Raw genomic sequence first — 21662 nt, 5'->3', positions numbered from 1 at the left:
AATAATGTATTTAGTGTATTTTCAAATTATTACAAATTAATTTTTGAATGTATTTCACTAGTTATTTTTTTACATTTCCAAATACAAGTTACTATAGTATCGCAACTTTTTTTTATGGAAGGGGCCCCCGAAATTGCTTTGCCCCAGGCCCCCTGAATCCTCTGGGTGGCCTTGTCTGAGTTTTAAGCCCTGCTGCTGTGTTATGCCTGCAACAGGCAGGGCTAAGCCTGTGAGTGACCCCCATAGCAGCTGCCTGAAGAAGTGCTTGGGGGAATCACGCAGAAGGTGCGTGATATTTGTTTGAGTTCTCTCCTCATGGAGGCTGCGCTCCACTTGGCGCAGGACAGCAGTCTCAGCAGGACTCTAGGCCCACCACCTTGCCTCGGTTTGTAGACTTGTAGTGCACCCCTGTCACCGGGCTCCGTCTGGCACCGCTACCCCTCACCAGTGCCCAAGAAGCAGTCAAAAAAGTTGGATGGACTGGTTAAGTTAGTTGTCATGCTGTTGCTTGGCCAGTGTAGAGACCACTGAATGCATAATATTCCTCTATGATGTTCTGTCCTGAGCAAAATTGCCATGTTATGAGGTAGTGCCTGTGAGGGACAGGTGTCTGTTTATGTCATCCAGCCATCATGTCTTAGGTCTTCTGGGGGGGGGGGTGGTTTCCATCCTGCTTTCATTGGATGAAAGTCAAAGATTATTCTCACAGGGAAGTTAGTAGGCATTTAGAGCACATGAGCATACCACCACAGAGAGCACTTGGCAACCATTTGAGGGTGTGTGACCTATTTAGTTAGAAAATGGAACTTTTCATTCAAATTGAGTTTGTACCATTTGATGTTTTTAATCATTTGGAGGTGCATGGCTGGTTGGACAGAATAGGTTCCGCAGCACTCCCAGTCAGATTTTGATATGAAGGAAGGAAGTATACGTGACTAAAAAGGGTGTATTTCTGATTACAATCAACATTGCTTAATTTTAAGGGAAAGTCATCTTGATCTCTTAATCAATATTTATGTCAAACAGTTGAATTCAAATAGTGAATTATAGTAAGTGACATGTATTCTCTATCCTTTATTTTTAATAGTGAACAAGAAAAAGAACTAATAGGAATAATTTTTTTTTTTTTCGTTTTCAGTTGATGCAGCCTCATGGCAGATAAAAAAAAAAGGTCTGGGGCACAATTTCGTAAGCGGAAGGCTGATAAGCAAAAAGAAGAAAGCAAGCAAGAAGGTTCGTTTCTGAAATATCTCCATCCAGAGATGAAGGTAGTTCAATGCCAAAGGATCAAGCAGAGATGGAGGTGGGGATGGGAGTTTCACAAGTTGAAGAAGAGTTTGAAGAACATAATCTGAATATTGAAGACGAATCAAATGAGACATGCGAGGATCAAAACTTGGAAGACTGTGAAAGCGAAAATGTCACTCGTTTGAATTTGAGCTTTAGTGATCCTGCTACTTGGGCCAAATGCGATGACCAAGTCCGACAAGTTCTGGTGGAACATGGGCCAGAACAAGTTCAGCAGTTCGATTTTCCCAAAGATAGTAAACTAAGAAAATTCTCGACAATTCATTACAAACGTAGACTTGTTAATGGAGAAGAAATGCACCGTCAGTGGCTGCAGTATTCCACATCAAGTGATTCTGTCTTTTGCTTCTGCTGCAAGTTGTTTGGCAGTAGTACTATTGGCATATCATCTCTTTCTGAAAAAGGCTCAAGGGATTGGAAAAACATGTCTGCAATTCTTTCACAGCACGAGAAAAGCAGTGAACATTTGACGAATGTTCAAACATGGAAGGAACTTGAACTGCGATTGAAATACAAGAGAACAATTGATGAAGAACATTTGCGCTTGATTAAGCAAGAAGAAAAATATTGGCAGCAAATACTAAAATGTCTGATTGCTTTGGTCAGAGTTCTTGGTGTGCAAAACCTGGCCTTTCGGGGAACACATGAAAAACTGCACCCTTCTGGTAATGGGAACTTCCTCAAATTTGTCAAATATCTAGCTTTGTTTGACCTGCTTATGGATGAGCATCTTCGCAGGATTAAGGACCAGGAGATGCATGTACATTACCTAGGGAAAGACATACAGAATGAGCTTATTCAGCTTCTATCCAATGCCATCAAACAAAAAATCCTAGCATCTGCTTGTGCTGCAAAATACTTTTAGATCATTCTAGATTGTACACCAGATGCAGGCCACGTTGAACAAATGACCATAATCATTCGGTTTTTGGATAGGCCTACTTCAGAGACCGAGAATGAGACAATCAGTATGCATAAAAGAACACTAATTGGGATTTGTGTTGCTTACCGAGACAACTGGAGCTGGAATGACAGAAACTATTTTTCACCAGTTAGAAGAGATGTCACTGCCTACAGAAAACTTGCGTGGTCAAGGCTACGACAATGGGAGCAATATGAAAGGGAAAGAAAATGGTGTCCAGCGAAGAATTTTGGATATTAATCCATGAGCCTTTTTCGTTCCTTGCAGTGCACATTCATTGAATTTGGTTGTTAATGATGTTGCAAAGTGTTGCTTGGAGGCAACCGCCTTCTTTGATTTAGTTCAACGTGTGTATGTGTATTTCTCAGCTTCTACACATTGCTGGGAAGTTCTAACACGCCACGTATCTAATCTCACAGTTAAACCATTGAGTGAAACAAGATGGGAAAGTCGAATCGATGCCTTGAAACTTCTTCGCTATCAGCTTGGTGACATCTATGATGCCCTGGTAGACATCTATGAAGACACTACTCTAACAGGATCATCTGGCAATATGTCACGAGTTGATGCAAAGGCTCTTACAAAATCCATTTCTAGTTTCAAGTTTCTTGTTTCTCTTGTTTTGTGGTATGACATATTGTTTGAGATCAACATGACTAGCAAACAACTTCAGGCAAAAGAATTCGACATATGTGATGCCATTAATCAACTTGGAGAAACCAAGAAGTTTCTTGTGGGCCACAGAAGTGATGCAGCCTTTGAGAAAACATTGGTAGATGCAGGTGAACTTGTGGAGGAGTTGGATGTACCGGCACTTTTTGAACCAGATCCAATCCGTATTAGAAAGAAGAGGAAGCAGTTATAATCCGAAAGAAAAATTCAAAGTGAACTTTTACTTTGCAGTCATTGACACCGCAATACATTCGGTTGAAGAAAGATTCACATTGATGCAGCAAATTAGTTCAGTATTTGGCTTCATATATGATGTTTACAGTTTGCAAAATAAAACATCAAAGCAAATTATGGAACATTGCTTGAATCTGGAGAAAGTTTTGCAACATGGTGAATCCAAAGATATTGATGCCTTTGACTTGTGCAGTGAATTGCAAGCTATTGCAAGATGAGTCCAAAGGAGTTCATCACCGCAAGATGTATTGAACTTCATATGGGAAAATAAGCCGACAGATAGTGTCCATAACACAGTTATTGCTCTTCGCATCCTCTTGACTTTCCCAGTTTCTGTGGCCAGTGGTGAGCGAAGCTTCTCGAAGCTCAAGTTGATAAAAACATACATGCGAACATCAATGTTGCAACAAAGACTTGTTGGGCTATCTATCTTGTCAATAGAACATGACATTGCTCACAGCATTGACTTGGAGGAACTTGTTTCTAAATTTGCTAAACTTAAAGCACGGAAACAAATTCTAAATTATAACATGTTACTCTGTGACCGTGTATTGTGTATAATGTATGTGATTTTTTGGGGGGGGGGGGGGATGAGGTGGAAGTTTCGCCTAGGGCGTAAAATATCCTTGCACCGGCCCTGGCTGGCACAATAGTGTAGTGCTGGGAAAATGTGTAAAGACCAGGTGGCTACTCTGCAGATGTCTGAGATAGGTATGTTTTTCAGCAGGGCCACAGAGGTAGGCTGAGCCCTGGTGAAGTAGGCAATCACCTTAGGAGGGGGATGAGTATCTGAAGCTTGATAACAGGTTAAAATGTATCCTGAAACAATTAGACAGTCTTCAGGTGGAGATCAAATGGCCTTTCATTTGTTCTACGATTGAGATAAAAATCCTAGGAGAAGTGCTAAATGACTTAGTCCTGTCAAGGTAAAAGACAAGAGTTCTTCTTGGAAACTCATTTCTTCTCTTGAAGAGTGAGGCTGGGGTAAAACACCTGCAGATGAATATCTTGATTAATGTAGAATTCTGAAGAAACTTTAGGTAAAAACGAGGGTGTGGATGCAGTGTCACCTTGTTGTGACAGAACACCATGTCCTGGTTCAGCCATCAGGGCTCCTAACTCTCCTACCTTCCTGGCTGAGGTGATAACTATGAGGAATGAGGTCTTACAGGACAAATGAAGGAGGGAGGAGTTCCCCATAGATTCAAATGGGAGTTCTCTCAGCACATTAAGGACTAAGTTGAGGTCTCATTGTGGAGTAGGTTCATTGACAGGAGAAAAATGTTGAACAGGCCTTTCATAAACTTCATCATTGTCAAGTGAGTGATGACTGAAAACCCTTTGATGTCTGGGAAGGGACATGACAGCCTGGTGAACCTTAATTGAGCTCAGTGATAATCCTGTGGTTTTAAATTTAGAAGGTAATTGAGAATGTGTGTCAGACAGGATTCAAGAAGAGGTATAGATCGGTGATTACCTCAAGCTTGGAAATGTTTCCACTTCTGTACATAAGTTTTCCTTGTAGCTGATTTTCTACTATTAAGCAGTACTGCTTGTACCTCTGTTCTAAACCATAGTAGCTAGGCTTTGAGGTGAAGCACCAAGAGGTGAGGTGCATCACAAATCTCATCTCCTAAGAGAGGATATCTGCTGTCAGGGGAAGGTGGAGATGACATTGCTTAGACATGCAGACCAGCTTTGGGAACCACATCTGTCTCAACTGCAATGGTGCTATAAATACGGCTACTAATTTCTCCTGTTTCAACTTGTTTAGTACCTTGAGCAGCAAAGGCATCGGCGGATAAATTTATAACAATATGTAAGGCCAAGGCATGACTAGGGAATCTTCTGTTGCTGCCATGTCCATCACTCAAATAGAATCATCTGCATTTCACATTGGATGGTGTTGTGAAGAGATCTATCTTAGGAAGAGCGCAGGTAAGACATATCCTTCAGAATACTTTGTTGTTCAACTCCCACTGGTAGTCGAGGCTGCCTGGGGGGGTCATGACTCAAGCTGTTCCAGAGTTGTTTCCCCCCACTATCAGCAGGCACGGGTCATCTCTGTGTTTTTTCAAGTCGGTGCTGAGGTGGTGGTACCAGAAGAGACAGGGGCCTCAGCAATATCCTGAGGTGAGGTTTCCTGAGATCAAGACTTATCCTCTTCTAGATTTCTTCTTTTTTGATGGCGTGGGAAGGTTTGAGGGGCCCACAAGCTCTTTTCTTGTTGCAGCAGCAGTGACGGTCGTTGGGGCTCTCCAAACAGCTGAATTTGATGTACAGGGGGTGACTCTGACCCTGCGAGTCTCAGGGAATGCTCCATTGACAAGTGTTGTAGCCTGTCTTCCCTCAATTTTTTAGATTTATTTTAAAATCCTAAACAGATTTGATATTTGGAGAGGATATGAGTCTCTCCCAAGCTGCAAAGGCAGCTTGAGTGTATGTCTCTGCAGGGAAAAAAGATGTCTGGCAGGATTTGAAGCCTGGGGTTTTGGTTATAACTTGTTACTCAAGGCCATGGATCAAGACCTGAGGGGAGCTGGGGGGAGGCATCCAGATTGAGCAAATGAAGGAAGAGAAGTGGGGCCACCCCAACTCCAAGCAAAAACTGTGCTAAATAACTGAAAAATAAATAAACTAACAGAAATTACTAAAAAATACTAATAAGCGAGAAAGGTAGCAAGCCGCATGGGTAGGTAATGGTCACTGCGACACTCCTTCTCTAGACACAGGCAGTTGAGAAGGAACTGGAGTGGCAGCAGGTCTGCCCCCTCACCCCATTTCCCATAGACCCTTGTACGGGAGCACAAGGATGTCTAAGGTTCAGGCACAGACAAGAGGACACTGCTGATGAAAATCTATGATCAAGAGTGCTCAGGTGTGCTCAAGTCCTGAAGTGGTGTATCCATAGGGATGCTACTTGAAGAAGAATGGAAGTTTATACTCCCATTTTGTAGAGGTATATGTAACTATGCAGGCCCACATAGGATCTGATTTATGGTTGTCTGACAAGTCCTTTCAGCTGACTCAAAAAGCATAATGGTGACTTTATGTCTTCTCCAGTGACTGTCCCCAGTGTAGAGGTAGTTGGCAACAGACATAGAGGAGTCATGGGAAAGGCTTCCTACATCCTGACTATTCCACGTTCCAGCTTCCGTGACTGCCCACAGACTGGGGATGGGGGTGAACCCTTAAACTCCATGCACTGACTGCTTCAGATTGCTTCAGTCCTGGAATCTCCAATTACTTGTTTTCAGCCTAATCTCCCAATCTTTAATTATAAATTAAATTTGGGACGTATCAATCAATATATATGTTGCCATTCTTATAAATAAAAACCTCCATGACTACAATGCACATAAAATAGGGTGGATGCATCCTGAAGCGTGGAAAATTTAGGCATGTGCCTTGTGTGAAAGAGAAACAAATATATTCACAGCTGGAATGTACTTGAAAATTAAGCATAAATGTCTCTTTTGCTGCATTTCCACAGCAGTAACAAAATTCAGCAGCAGAGAGAAAATTCTTTAATGGGACTTCCTGATGTTTACACTGCCCCACTGACATAGCTAAAGCCTGCTCTGAAATTTAAAATACTGGGGTTAATGTTTTTATCTTGTGTCTATTGAGTTGCTGGGAATTTTTGTTAGTGACTGTAATAGAACTGATGCTTTATTTAGCATTATGTATTTTTGTAGCGCTGTATAGTAAAACCAAGTAAATGTTATTGTTGCCCCTTTGCTGAGTGGTAGCAGATTGGAGGATTTGCAGAGGGTCAGTTCTCCACTGATGACACAGACTCTGGGGGCCTTCTAATATAATTTATTTATATTCAAAAAGTGCAAGTCCTGTTTATCTTGAACAAAAGTGGCCAAAGCTATACACAGACAATTCTGTTTGCAGCCACCTTAGGTAAGTCCCCCTGTTGACAAGAAACAGTTCCTCTCTTACCCTTGCTCTCTGCCAACTTGTGGACATTAAATATAATCAACCTTGGTGGTAGTTCCCAAAGACTGTTTTACTTGCACAGTTTCCCAAATGAATGTTCACGTAAGATTGCTTTAGACAGCCATCCTGGGGTTCTTGGGCTTAACCTTTTCCAAGGTCAGTTTTATACTGATTATTTACATCAGTAATTAAATATGCATTTCATTACTGCTATTGCCATTACAATACTATAAAAGGAAATTAAGCGTCATTTGGGGTCAGAGGGCATGGAAAAACAACCATTCCATCTCATTCTCTTTCTACTCCTATCCTTCAGATGCAATTATTCATCTCCTCCACACCTATAGCATGCTGCTGTGATTATCAAGTTAGTAAAGCACAGGAAAAAGGAGAGGAGTCATGTTATTTCTTCTGCCTGCTAATACCCTGACACATATGGAAATCTCACACCTGTGTTGTCTGGAATATGATGCAACATGTTTTGCTGGACATTGAGCCAGGAGTAGTAGTATTTTCTTTTTAGAATGTTTATGTTTGACCAAATAAGTTGTTGATAAAAGGACTTAGAGAAAAAAGAAAAATTATTTCCTATGAGTACATCCTTGGAATCTCAGAGAGGGACTATGGGGGCCATTTAATGATACTATATTTTAATTCTTTTTTTGCAAATAATTAATAATGTATTTATTATTATTATTAAATCATAGCACCTGGTACCCCAGGTCATGGATCAGGACCTGATTGTGCTAGGCGCTTTACAAACACAGAACAAAAAAAGACAGTCTCTGTCCCCAAAAACTTAACGTCTAAATACAATAACGTTGATTTACCAGTACGTACGTAGATATAATTAATAAGTAACAAGATGCACAATACATTGAAACTGATATGCTGGACAATTCAGTTGACCTTTCAGTCAGTCAATTATGAACACTGTGGTTTGAAAAATAAAACTTACCTAATGTGAACTCTATACTTGTGTCCATCATCCACTCTAATAGTAGTATTGATGCTTCTAACTTCTGCTGCCCCATCACATACAAATTGGTACTACAAAGGAAAACATGTTACACAATTTATCATAATTACATATTTGGAAACTTGGAATTGAAAGTGGTAAATGTTTAAATAAAAACTAAAAGAAGACTCTGTGCATCCAGAAAAATTCACATTATGTTTAGAGGCCTAGATCAAGAAATCTAACTGCTGCATTAAAAACTATTATATAGTTCTTCCAAGTCTATGTGCATTTTTTAATCTCTGTATATTGTATTTTCACACATAGTTTATGGTCCTGATTTTCAGAGGAACTAACCGCCCACAATTCCATCTGAAGTTAATATTGGCTGCAGATGATCTTTACTTGAAAGTCTGTAGCCCCTTCTTACTTTCAGACTTGCACAGTAGTATGTGAGCTGGAACATTTAGGAGCACCATGCACTTTCCTAAGCTAATGTGAACCAGCACTTGATTTCATGGTTTGTGTACTTGTTAAAATCTTCTCTTGTATGTGGCTGGGTATTTAATTCAAACTAGCCTCTATATTCAAGGACAGCTTTGTTTTTACATCTATTCCTAATATTCAAGAGTCCCCTCAGAGCAGTACAATTAGGGTAACTTATGCATAGAAATTTATGATAGTAATGAGAGATGTCCAGGAGGTTAAAGGGCACTAGAATTCTAAAATATTCTAGGGCACTAAATATTCTAAAATATCTTATAATTGTGCTTACCAGACTCTTTTCTAAAACAATCTTGACAAAACATTACTGAATATTTTGAAAAGAATAAATTGTACTGCAGTGTACTGGCTTGTCAGGGTGAGAGTTTGATGGGCCTGCTTAACAGGGGAGCTGCTGGGCCCCCATTTTCCCTATCCCAGGGATCAGTAACCTTCAGCACGCGGCCCACCCAGGGCACATGGACTAAACACATACTACAACAGCAGATTGTTCCAGGCTTTCCTTGGGAGATAATTCCATCCAAACCCCAAGGCAGAGATTGCACTGCTAGGACAGTTTCTTTCCTAGTTCCCCCATCCCTCCCCCACATGGTGCCTGTAAGTACACATGACTTGTAAATTGTACTTCAGTATTTCAAATTTATAAATAAATGTAATCATATTTATTTTGTCCTGATATGCCAAACATTAACTAGTTTGATATGATACAGTGGAATTTTGCATGAGTATCTCAAGCTTAAGTGAACAGGTCCTGATCAGGACTACAAGTGAATGAGTGGTTTTCTCTATTTGCAAGTTCTTCTCTAAAGTCAATAAAACAACTTCAATTATTCATTCCCCATGCAATACTAATCACTTGAATGAGGTTGCACAAGGTGCAAAATGTGGTCCCACATACAAAAGGTAAGGTTAGTGCCTTCATTTCAATAGGTCCAAGAGGATACATCTATTTTTTCTCCTTGTCTCTATATAAAAATACTTCCATGGCTTTTTAGGTGAAAGACAAACACCTTGAACTCCACCAGTTCTGAAATAGATTCAAATTATTCTGCCTATTTTACCTATTAATGTGTGCATTTTGTGAGGGAGAATTTTACTATGATTTCCATATCATTTTCGTTTTCTATCAACATTAATATTAGTCTCATCTGTCATGATGATCACAGTCAGCAGAATTCTGAAAAATCACAATTTAAGCAACTATTTCACTTGAAATACTGGGAAATCCCCAAGATGCTAATCATACAGCTGGAAGCTGAATAAACCATTAGTTATTACAAAAGCCCAAAATGTTTTATTTTTTCTAAATAAAAAAAATGATACTCTACCTGTAAGGTACCATGTTTGATGAAGAGTTGAATAAAGAAATGTCCCATTGTTGCTGGGCTCTGTTCAATGTACAGAAGGAGTCCTTGGCAGCTATAGGTCTGAAATTCTAGATGGATGTTGTTTTGTGGTTTCAACTGCAAACCTTGAAATTCCAGATAAGAATCTCCATGGTATTGAGCATAGTTGAAATCTATAAATACAGACAGACAGAAAATCAAATGTAAAAAGATTTTTTCCCTCACCTGCTCATTGTTTTCTGTGCTAACATCACTACAGATGAGGGACATTCCTCTTCATCTATTACCAGACAGCTTCTACTTGGGAGACAGATTTAATACCAAAATATTTGTCCTTTTCTCTACTCCCAAAAGACTACCTAGCAGAGAACTTCTAAAGCTGTAAATAAATATTTAAGCTTTTTTGTATTAAACTGCCGCAACCAAGTCCTACACCAGGAGAAGAGTGAGCTGGGAAGGTGACTTCCATAGTGTTACCAGACCTTGGAAAACAACTATGAAAAAAGAAAAATATATTTTGTGAAATCCTGGCTCCAATTAAGTTAATGGCAATTTTGCCATTGACTTAAATGGGGCCAAGATTTCACTTATTGTTTCCTTATGGTATGGCTACCAGGAATGAAAACATGTACCATTAACTCTAGATGATGAAAAGGCAGAAATGAAGGAAGGTAGGACTGTGAAGAAAAAATATGAAGCATACTCTGGGTTGAGGAATCTTTCCCTAAGGGCAGCCCTGAGGATCGTCCTCAAAACTTGTCATCCAAATGCCACATCAGCTGAGCTGGTTAGATTCAGGCAGTAGTGTTTGGTGACAGTATGGATGGATTGCCAGATTGCTGTTCTATAAAGAAGCGGTTACTGTTCTAGTGGTGTGATCCTCAGGGGCGGGTCCAGGCACCAGCGCAGCAAGCGTGTGCCTGGGGTGGCAAGCCGTGGGGGGCGGCCCGCCGGTCGCTGTGAGGGTGGCAGTCAGGCTACCTTTGGCGGCATGCCTGCGGGAGGTCCGCCGGTCCCACGGCTTCGGCGGCAATTCGGCGGCGGGCACGCTGAAGGTGCAGCACCAGCAGACCTCCCGCAGGCATGCCGCCGAATCCGCGTGACCAGCGGACCGCCCGCTGGCGTGCCGCCGAAAACCGCCCGACTGCTGTGCTTGGGGCAGCAAAAACCATAGAGCCACCCCGGTGATCCTAAAGTTAGACAAAGCATGAAAGACTATTTGATAAATAAAAAGTTTGGATGCAAAACAGAATACATCAGAAAAGAACATATCTAGAAGTATTTATAGGGTCCTTCATAAAGAACAAAGAGTGAGTGAGACTGTCAACTCCTTAGTATGGGACATGGTGCACCAACCTAAGGTATCAGCAAATTCGTGTCCAAGGCGAAGGAAATAACTTGGGAACCCAATGGGAGAAGAGCAAAAGGAGGAGGGGCTGACCATGAACATTCTGTTTTATGATTAGATTTCACATGTCTAATTAACTGATTAATGAGGACAAACACCTATTATCTTCAATGGTGTCACTACAGCCTGGACCTTTACAGTGTTTACACTATAAAAAACAAAAGGCATGTGTGTGAATTGTTTAAGGTATATGCACTAAACTGAGTGAGGGACTTTGATTCCTCCCCCTCTGATTTATATATTTGCAAACACTGGTTTTAACATGCCTATAGTTATTTTTCATGCACATATACCAAGGAGTTTGTCTGCATGAAAGTCAGAGCAGGGCACACAAAAACACAAGCATACTTTTTGAAAATGTTTGAAAATGATCATGTTAATTTAAAATTCTACAGGACTAAAAATAGGACAGCCTGCGACCAGTACATAGAATTGCTTATAAACAAGTCCAATTTTGCTTTCTCTGCTCCTTTTCTTGCACAGTGATTTTTTCCCCCTTAGCACAATTACAGTATTTTATGGTTTGTTCAAGCAGAAATACATTCTCCCCTTACTTGAAAAACAACATAGAGTGACAAAAATTTATGCCTTATCAAATAAAAAGTTGAGAGGTCATTTAAAGAAAGGGTAATGACAACTCGCCTGTTTTGTTGTAAAAAAAAAAAAAAAAAAAAAAAAATCAATGTAGTAGCTCAAACCTAAATTTCACCTCTCAGTTTGGTACATATAAAAAAGAATATATAAAAGATCATATTTTGTTTGGCTGATTTTAACTTAGTCATTGAGGGTATGATGCTGACATTTGAATGGCTTTTGAAGGTCACAGGTCCTATTTCATTTTTTTTAAGCCAAAAGATTCAGCCCACTTTGTTTCTAATATCAAATTCCATGGCAGAGTTTTACCCATAGATGTTTGATTTCTGGGAGCTAATGTAAAAAGTATATTGGGGCAAGTTATGTACAGTTACTATTGACCTTCCTGCAGCGTAACTCCTTTGTTTAAGTACAGACCACAATTCTGCCTTTTCAGGACTTTTCAGAAAGCACTGCACATTGTCAGATTCAGTCACTGTGTTCAAATTCTGAATGTAGATCTTATTAATATATCCCAAGAACATTCAAAAAGAAAATACCACATAGTAAATTAGTGTATACACATATTTACTTTTAATACAAGAAACTAAACATTTTTAAGCAGCCTTAAAGTGTAAACTTCACCAATCCTATGAATTCAAAAAATTATCAGACCATAAAAAGAAAAATAAATCATGAGTGGCTTGAAAATCATGAAGCATTTATGGTTTTAAATTCACATTTCTTTTTGGTTTCATTTTCTGAACTTTGATCTTCAGAGGAATCACTCTTTTCATGTGTGTGAATTTCAGAAAACTGAACCTGAAATTTACAAAAAATTCACACACAAATTGGGAAACCTCCTCCTTTTTACTTCAAATTGGTAGATGGGGCACTTCTCCAACAACATAATCTCATCCTTCCCCTGGAATATCCCCTTATCCCTCTCCCAATACTTATCCCTTGTTCAATTCCCTGGATGTCCCTTTCTTCAATGGGCACTACCTCCTGACTGGTCCCCTACCCTTCCCCAGATATTTGCCCTGCTCAGCTTCCTCCCAAGCACACTGTCTAGTGCAGGGGTCGGCAACGTTTGGCATGCGGATCGCCAGGGTAAGCACCCTGGCGGGCCGGACCAGTTTTATTTACCTGCTGACGCGGCAGGTTCGGCCGATCGTGGCCCCCACTGGCCGTGGTTCGCCGTCCCGGGCCAATGGGGGTGGCGAGAAGCCACGGCCAGCACATCGCTCGCCCGCGCCACTTCCCGCCGCCCCCATTGGCCCGGGACGGCGAACCGCGGCCAGTGGGGGCCGCGATCGGCCGAACCTGCCATGTCAGCAGGTAAATAAAACTGGCCCGGCCCGCCAGGGTGCTTACCCTGGCGAGCCGCGTGCCAAACGTTGCCGACCCCTGGTCTAGTGCTTAGCTACTCCTCTCAGAACACTGCCTCCCCTGCTCAGCTATGCCACCCACACTCTCTAGATACTTCCTTTTGACCAACACCTTTTCTTCTCCCTATATAGGAACACAGCAGCAGTGGGGGTTGTTGGAGGACAGTGCAAATGGGCTGGAGCTCACTCCCGTCAGGCTAGAGATGAGTGTTGGTGGGCACAGGTTTCTGAATCCCAATTTGAGCTTTGACTGGCTGATGTTCTGGACTGAGGGTACACTGAAACAAGTAGATTGGCCTGTACTGGTGATTCCCACACTGCCTTCCAAAACTTACCAAATATGCTCATTAACTACTGCCACGCTATATTCTGAGTGAGGGGAGATTCCTTCTCTGGGCACTCGTAGTTTTAACCCCTGCTCTGTGGAGGAATTGGTTGCAAATGTAAAGTTACAATGGGTGAAAGTGATCATGACATGATAGAGTTCATGATTTTAAGGAAAGGAAGACATGAGAGCAGCGGAATAAGGACAGTGGACTTCAAAAAAGCAGATTTAACAAACTTAGGGAACTGGCAGTATTAAGAGACCAATGTGGCTCCATCACAAGCTCTTTAATTAACTTAATTAAAAAAAAATCAGACATAAAAGTGGAAACATGGACAAATTGCTATGGATGAGTACAAACGAATTGCAAAAGCATATGGGGACAAAATCAGTCAGGCTAAGCCACAACATGAGTTACATTAACAAGGGACATAAAAGGCAAGAAGAGGAGGTTCTATAAATACATTGGGAGCAAGAAAAGGATTAAGGAAAATGCAGATCCACTACTTAGTGGGGAAGGAGAGTTAATAATAGATGAATCCAGGAAAGCTGAGCTGTTTAATATCTATTTTGCTTAAATCTTCACTAAAATGGTTAATTGTGACCATATGCTTTAACACAATTAATATTAACAACTAGGGGGAAGGGACACAAGCCAGGATAGGGAAAGAACAGTTAAAAGAATATTTAGATAAATTAGAGGTATTCAAGTCAGCAAGGCCTAATGAAATCCACCCTACGATATTTAAGGAACTAGATGAAGCAATCTCTGAACCATTAGTGATTATCTTCAAGAACAAATGAAGGATGGATGCCTAACTTAAAAGGATGAACAAAAAGGATCCACAGAAATTGTGAACCATTCAGCCTAACTTTGGTACCTGGAAAGATACTGGAACAAATTGATTAATCAATTTGTAAGCATCTAAAGGATAACAGAGTGATAAGTAATAGCCAGTATAGAGCTGTCAAGAACAAACCAAGCCAAGCCAACCTGATTTTCTTCTTTGATAGGATTACTGGACTAGTGAAGAAGGGCAAAGCAGTAGACATGATATCTTTTTATTTTAGTGACAGAGTAATATAGGCCATTCTCATATATGAATTAGGAAGATGTGGTTTAAATAAAATTACTCTCAAGTGGGTACACAACTGTTGAAAGACCTTACTCAAAGAATAGTTATCAATGTTTTGCTGTCAAACTGGAGGGACATATCTAGTAGAGTCTTATTCAATATTTTCATTTATGACTTGAATAACAGAGTGGAGAGTAGGCCTATAAAATCTGCAGATGACACCAAGCTGGAAGAGCCAATGACACCAAGCACTTTGGAGGACTGGATTAGAATTCAAAACAACCTTGACAAATCATAGAATTGGTCTGAAATCAATAAGATTAAATTAATGAAGACAATGAAAAAATACTAAACTTAGAAAGGAAAAATCATTTGCAGAAATACAAAATAGGGGATAACTGGCTAGGGAATAGTACTTCTGAAAAGGATCTGGGGGTTATAATGGATAACAAATTGAATATGAATCAACAATGTGATGCCATTGTAAAAAAGGCAAATGTCATTTTGGGGTGTATTAACAGGAGTGTCATATGTAATACACGGGAAATAATTGTTCAGCTCTGCTACTTGGCACAGATGAGATCTCAGCTGGAGGACAGTGTATAGTTTTGGGCACCACACTTTAAGAAAGGTGCACAAAATGGAGAGACTCCAGAGGACAGTAACACAAATTATAAGAGGTTTGGAAAAAATGATCTATGAGGAAAAGTGGAAAGAATTGTGCATCTTTATTCTAGAAAAGCGAAGTTGAGGGAGGACATGATAACAGTCCACATATATGTAAAAGGTTGTTATAAAGAGGACGGTGATCTATTGTTCCTCACGTCCACTGAAGGTACTATAAGAAGTAATCAGCTTCATCTGCTGCTAGAGAGATTTAGATTAGATAGTAAGAAAACCTTTCCAGCTATAAACATAGTTAAGCTCTGGAATAGGAGTTACCAATGGAGGTTGTGGAATCCTCATCACTGGCAGGTTTTAAGTATAAGTAAACAAATATCTGTCAGGGATGGCTATACATATTTGGTCCTGCCTCAGTGCAGGAGATGGACTCAATGTCTTCTCGAGGTCCCTTCCAGCCCTATATTTTTATGATCCTATCTACAGGATTGTAAAGAGGTCTTACTAACCAGCTGTGCTTTTAAATAGAAGTAAGCACCTTTCAAACAGATTTCATAACCATTTATCCTGTGTTGACATACATTCAAACAAAAGCACAGATGCTTTAAGAATGAATACGTTATTAAAGGATTTAATCATGAAACATATGAACAATGAATTCCTTATTTCAACATTTTAATTTTCTTTTGCTAGTTAAAGGCAGGAAACATTTGTTTGTTGGTTGGTTGGTTAATAAAAGCATATAGATAGTGGCCACCGAAGTAGCACTAAATAGAATTTAACAGTACATTCAATGTTAAAAAATGTGGTGGTGTTTATTTGAACAGATTACAAATGTAAACAGGAAAGAGATCCATTTGTTTAAACCAGACTAACAAAAAAAGGTGAAATGAAAATATTTCAGTACCATGGAAACCTACCTTTTGTTGCTGTTGTTTAAACAAAGAAAAAGAGAAATGAAGTGGATATTGTGATAGATAAAATTTGCAGATGACACAAAGATTGGGGGAGTGGCAAATAATGAAGAGGGCAGGTGACTGATACAAAGTGATCTGGACCGCTTGATAAGCTGGGCACAAGCACCCAATATGCGTTTTAGTATGACAAAATGTAAGGTCATACATCTAGGAACAAAAAATTCAGGCTATTTTGGAGACTATTCTGGAAAGCACCAAGTCCAGAATAGATTTGGAGGTTGGGAAAATAATCAGCTGAACATGAGCTACCAGTGCAACACTGTGCCCCAAAGGCTAATGTGATCCTTGAATATATAAACAGGGGACCATCAAGTAGCTGAGAGGGTGTAATACCTTTGTCTCTGGCACTGATACAAGGCTTCTGGCACACAGTGTCTAGTTCCAGTCATACTTTAAGAAGGATATTGGAAAATTGGAGCGGGTTCAGAAAAGAGCCACAAGAAGGATAAAAGAAATGGAAAACATGCCTTATAGTGAAAGATTCATGGAGTTTCATCAATTTATCTTATCAAAGAGAGGGTTAAGGGATGACTTGCTTATAAAATAAAATTACTTAGATGTGGAACATAATTTGATAGAGGAATCTTTTATCAAGCCAACAAAGCTATAACAAGATCCAATGGTTGGTAGATGAAGCTAGACAAATTAAGATGCAAAATAAGACACTTCAAAAAAAAAAAAAAAACCCAGTGAGGGTAATTAACCACTGGAACAACTTACTACGGGTTGTGGAGAATTCTTCATTACTGGACATTTTAAAATAAAGATTGGATGGTTTTTTCTAAATGATATGCTCTAGTTCGAACAGGAATTAATTCAAGGAAGGACTGTGGTCTGTGTTATAAAAGACGTTAGACTAGATGATCACAATGTTTTATTCTGGTTTTATAATCTATGAATTTTTAAACATCTACCCATATTGTTATTGGTTAAAAACTGAATAACCTCACAAGAAGGATGAGATAAAATATTTAATAAATCACTTTTGATTTTAATTGTTTCATCTTCCTGGCTTTAAATTGAAACATACTATTTGTTTTTAAATGAATGGAGTTCAGCATTTGATCTTTTATGTGCTTAATTGCCATTGAGATCACTTATTGGACTGGATTCTCTCCACTTATCCCACTGTAAATCAATGTATAGTAACTGTACTGAAGTTAATGGAGTTAGACTGGTATAAATTAGAAGGAAAAGAAGCCCCTAAACAAATTTTGCATGCAAAAAGTTGTAGAGCTCTTTAGAACAGGGACATTTTTTTTTATTCCACAATTGTACAATGACTAGCACAATGGGGTCCAGGTCATGACTAGGGCTCCTAGGTGCTACAATAATAAATAAATAGATGAATAAAATAATGATTGGGGTCCTGATTTAGAGTAACTGGGGCAAATCTGCTCTCAATTATATGGTGTAATTACTGTTTATTTCAATGGGAGTTACAGCTACATACCTGGGTGCACCATCAGGCCCAGAAATGTGATGACTTATACCTCATGCAATCCCACTGAAAACAAAGGGGTTGCACAAATTGTAAATTAATGTTGATTTTACCCCTAATGGCATATGTTGGTTTGGGAAAAGATGCTCATCGTTTGACCACTAAATCTCTCTATGGAGAAAAGGCATTTCAACAGTGACAGAGCTGTACAGGTGCTACAAAACAGTAACAACCAGCAGTCAGTCAGTCAAATAAACCTCTAATATGCTTTAATAGGCTTCACAGCACTTATTTTCTATGAACGTTCCTATACTTGGGTTTTTTTGTTCACAAGAATGTTGGAAGAAAGTAGAAGTTTGACAAACACTCTTGTAAATGCGTTTGTGCTGAATGTTCATACACACTGTGGTATGTAGCCCATCACTTAAGACAATTGATTGGAGGATAGTTATAATGACGTCAATTTTTAAAAAAAGCTCCAGAGGCAATATCAGCAATTACAGCCCGGTAAGCCTAGCTTCAGCATCAGACAAATAGGTTGAAATGGTAGTAAAGGTCAGAATTATCAGACACAGATGAACACAGGATGTTGAGGGAAGCATCTATATGGCTTTTGTAAAAGGGAAATAATGCCTCACCAAGCTATTCGAATTCTTTGAGAGGGTCAACAAACACGTGGACAAGGGTAATCCAGTTAGTATTGTGTACTTGAACTTTCAGAAAGACTTTGATAAGGTCTCTCACCAAAGGCTCTTATGCAAAGTAAGCAGTCATGGGATAGGAGGGAAGGTCCTCTCATTGATCAGTAACTGGTTAAAAGACAGAAAACAAAGGGTAGGAATAAATGGTCAGTTTTTAGAATGGAGAGAGGTAAACAGCAGGGCCCCCCAGGGATATATACTGGGACCAGTATGATTCAATATATTCATAAATGATCTGGAAAAAAAGGTAAACAGTGAGGTGGCAAAGTTTGCAGATGATACAAAATTACTCAAGATAGTTAAAACCAAAAAGACTGCAAAGAATTACAATGGTGGGGGTCTAAATTAGCTGTTACCATCCAAGAAAGATATATTGGATTCATTGTGGATAATTTTCTGAAAACATCTGCTCAATGTATAGCGGCAGGCAAAAACGCTAACAGAAGGTTAGGAACCATTAGGAGCTAGATAATAAGACAGAAAATATCAACATCTCACTATATTAATCCATGATAAACCCACACCTTGAATACTTGTCACCCCATCTCAAAAAGGATATATTAGAAATGTAAAAGGTACAGAGAAGAGCAACAAACATGATTGGGGTATAGAACAGCTTCCCTATGAGGAGAGATTAAAAAGACTGGGACTATTGAGCTTAGAAACGAGATGACTAAGGCGGGGGTGGGGGGAGGTATGATAGTGGTCTATAAAATCATGAATGGTGTGGAGAAAGTGAGTAAGGAAGTGTTATTTACCCCTTTAAGTAACACAAGAACCAGGGGTCAGCCAATGAAATTAATAAACAGCAGGTTTAAAACAAAGACAAGGAAGTACTTTTTCACACAACACACAGTCAACCTGTGGAACGCATTGCCAGGGAATGTTGTGAAGGCCAAAAGTATAATTGAATTTAAAAAAAAAACCAATTAGATAAGTACATGGAGAACAGGTCTATCAATAGCTATTAGCCAAGATGGTCTAGGATGCAACGCCATGCTCTTGGTGTCCATAGGCCTCTGACTGCTAGATGCTGGGACTGGATGACAGAGGGATGGATCACTTGATGATTTATCTGTTCTGTTCATTCCTTTTGAAGCATCTGGCATTAGCCTCTGTCAGAAGACAGGATAATTGGCTAGATGGACCCCTGTTCTGACTCAGTGTGGCCATTCTTATGCTCTTATGTATGTAGCCATCTTTAAATTTCTTTGATTTTGTTCCTATTTATAAATGGTTCAGTCATGTAACCAAGAGAAAATACCACATGGCACAAATAATGAATAGTACATATAACAAGTAAATGTCCATGAGCAATCCTTAGTTGAAATAGGTTCACAACCACTGTAACACATTTGTAAAAATCCCAATCTTTTAACATATTGGCAAACAAAAAAAAGACTGAATTCACATAGTGAGATTCACAGCCCTGATCCAGTCCCTATTCCACGTAAAGGGGTGAGAGTAGTGTAAAAGGACTCTAGAAGCCCCAGATCAAGTCAGGAGAGAATTCCCCTGGTGCAGCAATAGTCATTATTTTTATATCTAGATCCTCCAGCTGGCACTGAAAACCTGAACCATAATGCTTCCCTATCAATTCCCAAATCAAACCTAGTTTCCTACTTTTTGGATGAATTTAATGTCCCAGATCCTGCAGGAAAAAAAAATGTTGAATGAACATTCCCAATTTAATTATAAAGTAGAGTGTGATAGGATAAGCAGAAAATTCCTAACACCCATCTGCTTAAATATCTAAGAAAGGAACACAGAGATTTATCAGAAGCACCAGAGGCAGTTAAGGTCCCAACTCCAGAGAATTTTAATGGGAGTTAGGTGCCTTGTTGTAATTTGTGCCTTTGAAAATCTCTTCTAGAGTGTCGAACATTAATGTTTTATTAAACAATCTATCTATTGCTAACTGCAGTAAATGTCCTACAGCATATCAGACTTTATGTACATCTCTTAAAATAAGTTCAGTCAAACTCTTAAATGCTGACATTAGTACAAGCCTCATTCAGTTGTAACTCTTCTTTTGTTTAGACACATGCTTTCACCTTGGTCTTCTTTGCCACTGGAAATTCAGTACTTCCTAGCAAATGCCAACCCCTCATGCTGCCAATATCTACTTAGAGTTTTTTGCTATTTGACCTGAATTCACCTCAACTCCTGCCAAAGAGGCTCATTCCCCACTTGGTGGCAGAAGAGTTCTAAACAAATAAGGCTGACTGCCAACACAAGACAAAGGTCCAACTGTTCTTCTTGAGCAATACTATTTTGAAACCGCTCCTTGTTAGCTTCTAATATGTCGTCCTGCTCTCTCTCATTATCCCTATCACACATTCTACATGTTTGGCCATTCACTAATTTCAAGAGTCACCATTAGGTGACAACACCATCACCAGAAGCAGGCATAAGGATCATCTCTTTTGATCAAGTTGTCATCATACATCCACTATTTCCCTGTCAGAGATTTGGGTCCAGATTAATTTTTTAAATGCAGCAGCTCGCTGATATTTGCTAGTAGAATTGTCTACTTGAGATGTAGACAGTGCTGTGGAAATTATGCTGTCCTTCCTGAGTACATCCCCTTGGAAATAAAATACTGCCTTGTTCAGAAGATTACATCACAGGCTGGATTCTCAGATGCCTTGAAGTTTGTGTAGTCATTTATATCTGAAAAGTGTGGAAAACACAGGTATAAATGACCGCACATGATGCAAAGCAATGGAATCAGGTGGAAATTTTGTGGTTTTAGTGGCTTCTCTGCTACTGTTGCTGTTCCTGTATTTTAATGACACATTTTTTATGAACAATATTTTGAATATCTAGGTAAGATTTAGATTCTTCATAACAATCAAATACCTGATACTTAGAGATGGAATTAGTACTGCTGGAATTGTATTTAATATCCAGATATGACTTAGATAATTAATAATAAATACTTTGCACTCAGAGATAGGATTAGTGTTACTGAAATGTCAGAAGCAGAATGTTAACCACTCTCTGCTTAGCTCAGTCACGCCATTCCTTTTCGGCATCCCTAATCACACAAAAGTAGTGATTGTGTGTAAAGACTTTTTTTTTTCTTTTCAGTGTTTCTCTGAAGTGGAATAACAGAACTAATCTAAAGACAGCCTACTGCAGGGGACGCATTCCTGTGGTGCCATCCCTAACGGGTATGCAGCATTCATTGCTCTCTGTGGCTGGCGAGCTTTGTTGGTGGTCTAGAAATATGGGAGGGGATAGGAGCATGGGCA

General features: G+C 39.5%; 1 pseudogene; it reads left to right on the top strand.

Annotated features, from left to right (window-relative positions):
- Positions 1-1138: 1138 nt before the first annotated feature.
- LOC112106638 lies at positions 1139-3639 on the top strand (annotated as a pseudogene).
- Positions 3640-21662: the final 18023 nt, after the last annotated feature.

The sequence above is a fragment of the Terrapene carolina genome, unplaced genomic scaffold (assembly GCF_002925995.2).
Source record: "Terrapene carolina triunguis isolate 2854851 unplaced genomic scaffold, T_m_triunguis-2.0 Scaffold42, whole genome shotgun sequence".
Lineage (NCBI taxonomy): Eukaryota > Metazoa > Chordata > Testudines > Emydidae > Terrapene > Terrapene triunguis.
This window is presented reverse-complemented; position numbering and strand designations above follow the sequence as displayed.